Genomic DNA, 4991 nt, shown 5'->3' with positions numbered 1-4991 from the left:
AGAGTATGTTATTTAGATTTGATGACACGCTTATTTGGGAGAAAGGTGCAGAACAAAACAGTCATAGAAGCCACATCAAAGAGAATCTAAGATTATACTCTCGGAATAAGGCACTTAAAATTTACTAATTGCTACATTCTTTTCATTCATTAAAATTAGATAGTTTGCATGAGTTTATTAAGTAAAATGATTATTTTATCATTATTATTATTTTTTGAAGGATATAACAGAATAGCAGGTAGCTTTTATCAATAACTTCCAATGATGAGGTTATAACCATCTATGAAGTATTTATTAACAGTTTACCAGTATATAATGGGCATTAGTACCATCTGTTGCTGATAGTTATAACCATGTTGATAGGTGTTAGAACTGAATGTAAGCCACATACAATTCAATTAGACTTTATTATAAATGATTAACTATTTTAAAGAATCATTTTGTAAACTCATTATAAACTATTAATAAATTAATCTTTATTTAAGGTATAACAAGCTTCATTTGTTTTTCAAGATCAGATGATATGCATCTAAAGACATGTTTTTCAATAAAGAAAGGCTGCCAGGTTAAACTACAGCCATTTAAAATACATATTAGGGCTACACATTGAATAAAAATTGCCACAAATACACATAAAAAAAATGAATTATGAAGTAGCCTTTCATGATATGTGCAATCTGGTGTGCCGCTCATTTAAGTGATTGCCATGACTAATTTATGTTCACATTTAGTTTTTGTTGGCTCTCTCAAAAATATGCTAATAAAAATTACACAAACCAATGGCATAAAAAAGTGTATATTCTGAGATTGTTTATGCCAAGCTTCAATCTGGACTGAAAATTGAAACAAAAAGCAAACAAACAAAAAATTAGAATTATCTGTTCAATTACATCACTAAAACTGTGAGAAACTAAGGTTTTACAATAAAAACATTGACAACAATGGCAGTATAGGTGACCATCTCTAAAATATCCCCATGTCTGAAAGAAAACATTCAGTTCTTATACACACTTGTACTACAGATGGATACTGCTTAGCAGAGACATGCTCAGTGCTTTAGCTGTTTACTTAGGCAGCAACAGAGTTCTAAGAAATAGTTGCTATGCCAACCCATCACAGGACTATATATATACATTCATGACCAGGGCTTATTTTGAGAGCTCTGTTACCCTTTCTTTCAGAAGTTTAAATACACTACTGCTATATAGTATCCATTAAGGTAAAACTCTGTAGTCTGGACAATTTGCAGCCCTGATTTTCTTGTGGTAGGGAGTGGAGTATATGGAATAACATGATCAGATTTCAAACAAGGAGCAGAACAGCCTTTTGACGTCACATTTCTACCATCACTGAACAGACTGTTCTATTTGTAAGCCTCTAAAGATTTGGTGTTTAGACGATAAAGGGCACTGCTTTTTATAATCTATTATTGACTGTCGTGTGTGTATTACTGCAGGAGTTCTCAGAAGAGAAAGCAAAGCATGTTTCTGTGGTGCAGTGATGAAGTGCTTTTTTGTGCTATTTACAAGAACAATTTTCCTTATTAACTCTATCCAGTCAACTTTCTTTTTGTAATACAGCAACTATGCATTGTAATCTGGAGTTTAGAAGTGATGTCTTTAGATAAATATGTATTTTAGAAAATAAAAAATCACAGAGGGACACTTTAATTACTTTTTTTTTTCTATTTATGTTACTTTAAGAGCTGTTGTTTTTCAAATGCATTTGAATTTTCAGTCTATTTCATTGTTATTGGATGACTACATGCAGCACTGACATTCCAATTGGATTTTGATGGCTGATAAAACCATTGCTGACAGCAAGTGCTCAAATGAATGAAAGGAAACGAGTCTAGCAATATTTATGTTGTTTCATTTAAATAAAACTAAATGTTCTGGCAGCAATGTAATCAAATCTGAAGAGAGAAGAAAAACATTAAATGGAATAGGAGTGAAGGGATCAGGTTGAAGATAATGTTTCTTTAGGCATGGGGTTTTCTGAAGAGCTGTTTCCTTTCAAGACATAATTTTAATTCCTGGAGAGTGAAGACACTTCTTTTTCAAAGAGATTAGAATCCCAAAGACAGTCTTTTCTAATGAGAGTTTTGCAATAGACAGATTTCTTGAAATGTGAGAAAAGCAACAAAGGAAAGATCTCAAAACAGATACAGAGAGCTCAACCCACTAAAATTGATAAGGCAAGAAAAGCTGTTGTGATAAATTTCAAAGGTTAAGACTTTGTGTCTATTTTAAAGATCAATACAGAGGGGAGAAGAAAGAAGGAGTGTGATAACGCATCCCTACTCAGCTAAGAGTGACAATATACATGCCAGATGAAAACCTGCATCAGATATTTGTTCTATTTAAGAATAAAACAGAGCATCACTTAATCAACTGTCTCTTGTGTCCCTCAGATTGAAATGAATGATGCTTCTTATATTCATTCAAGTGTCTATGGAGAAGATACACAAAACTAAGACAAGTAAAAAAATAATATAATTAATTAAATACTTTGAATTAAATTTGATACAACAGCGCTGCCACAGGCTGAATGCAGTGCTCACTTAGTCTTGGATCCTGATCCAGTTCAGTGTCTTTTAGTTCCTACAGTTCAGTGTCTTTTAGTTGCTACACGTCTTTTTAGGAAATTTCTCTATGAAATAAGAAATTAAGCTCACTTTTCCATGAACTAACTTCATTTGAAAGATTAGCATGATTTGATTATTTGAGAAACCTTGCATTGTTTGCTGAGTCTGTATCAATCCAAAAATTCTTATTAAATTCTTATAAATAACAAAATTATAAATTTTAATTATAATTAAAAATAAAATTATAAAAATAATAAAAGAAACTAAAAATTCTATTTTAATATGATTATTCTATATGATAGAATATAGAATATAGAATATAGAATATATAGAATATATAAAATTATATATAATTCTATATATTCTATAGAATATATATTCTATATTCTATATGATTATTCTATAATTCTACTTTAATATGATTATAATTTAAATTATAATTTTAACTTAGTTATAATATTAATTATAATAAAAATAAAAATTCTTATAAATAATATACTTCATTCACATCTGATACTATTTCAATAACTTCTTGGCTTTTCTACTTTTTTCTTCACACATTTTCTACATGACATTTTTCTGTTTCTTGCCCTCCTTCTGTGAGGTCTGGTAACCATTTTGCAATATCTATCTTTCTGTATCTATGCTAGGTTCATACTGTATTTCACATCCATACCCAATGTACAGTCACAAACCTTAGATGTTTATCTTCATTTAGAAATGGATGCAATATAATTTTGAGGAAGATGAAATGGAAAATATGATGACCTACACATCTCACTAACGTAAAGTGTGGAACTTAATTACATGGTGAAAGGACAAAGAGTCTTGAAGGTCACTGAGACTGACTGCACCACCAGCACAAAATCTCAAGTCTTCATTTGAGAAACCTGGATGTAGACTGTCAAAAGGCAAATACAATAAACAAGTGAAGGCTTATTGTTCAAAACCAACATGCCAGGGATAATTCAGGTACAGCTGTTCCAGGGATAATGCAGGTACAGAGAGAGAGAGAGTTCAAGGATCAACTCACATCTTTCACTTGGCCTTCTAAAGCCAATTCACTGTACCATATTAAACAACTGTCTTCCAAACATCTTAATTAACATATGCCTTTGACAGTGTCAACAGCATCATGGTGCTTGGGTTCAGACCACAGGAGCCAGTGTGAATTTCTGTTACAGAAGTGCAATATGGCACTGATGCTTTGAGCAGGTAGTGTAGATAATGAAGCAGTAAAGAGGGATAAGCTGTTTTTGTGATTAGCCTTGATCTTTTGAAGAATCTTCAAGTCTGGATAATTTCCAGGGTCACTGCAGATCAGAGGAGAAGGAGAGGGGTGACCACTTCATCACAATACTCTTTATGAGATAATAATGGAATATATTTCTATATTTTAGATAATAGGATCAGAATGAATATATCCATCTTTAGTTTCTACTTGCTCTTGAATAGCTATTGAAGAAACAAGCCTATAAATAAATTAGTAAATTTCAAAAGTAAACTTAAAAAAAAATTATATTGTTTGTTTCCAATTTCTGCTATTTTTTTAGAAAAAAATAAATGAAAATGTTTTTTTTTCTTTTTCTTTTTTTTAATAAAAGGAAAAAAATCCTCTCTGTGGTTTATTTCATCAAGTGGTCAAATGCAGAACAATCATCAGACCCTCATCTTAAAGCCAGAATAAAGTAAATCAGCACTTGACTGGAAGTATTGCAACACATCAAGCCTTTTCTTTTTTTTCTCCTTTTTAAATTGAACATAACTGACTCCTAAATGATTTATGGGGTTGGAAATCCTTCCTCTCTTATCCCTTCAAGAACAATCATGCTAGGTTGAAATGGTTTGAAAGGCTGAGCTAAGGAATCTGCATCTTTTTCTCTTTAACAGTCTGGTCCTCACTGATCTGTTTTCTCAGACTTCCATTCACAGCAAAACTGCTGATCTCAAACCAGCTGCGTTAATTCTGTTTTAGTGCTCAATCTGTAGTGAGAGAAAAACATGAGAGATTAATGAGGTCATCTTCTTCTCATGTTACTCTATTTATCTCATAAAATCTGTTTCTTGAGACTTACTTTCAAGCTCTGTCTGATATTTCTTTGTTTCCTCCCAAACACCTCTCCAGTTTCTCATTTTCTTTTCTACTTCTTCCTCAACAGCTTCTTAAATTACTATGTTATGAGAGAAAAGGTAATAATTATGCTCACATTTCCTGATAGATTCTGAAGTTACAAATATCTAAATATGGACTGAAGATGAAGTAAAAAAAAAAAACTGCTGCCTACATACACAAAGGAAATTATTGCAGTGAAGTATTCTATAACAGTAATGTGGTTTTTTACTTACTCATAAAAGCAGTGGATCTCAGTGCAGTTGAATATTGAAGTCTCCCCAAAAACTCTTA

The sequence above is a fragment of the Oxyura jamaicensis genome, chromosome 1, assembly GCF_011077185.1.
Source record: "Oxyura jamaicensis isolate SHBP4307 breed ruddy duck chromosome 1, BPBGC_Ojam_1.0, whole genome shotgun sequence".
Taxonomy (NCBI): Eukaryota; Metazoa; Chordata; class Aves; order Anseriformes; family Anatidae; genus Oxyura; species Oxyura jamaicensis.
Note: the sequence above shows the minus strand (reverse complement) of the source record.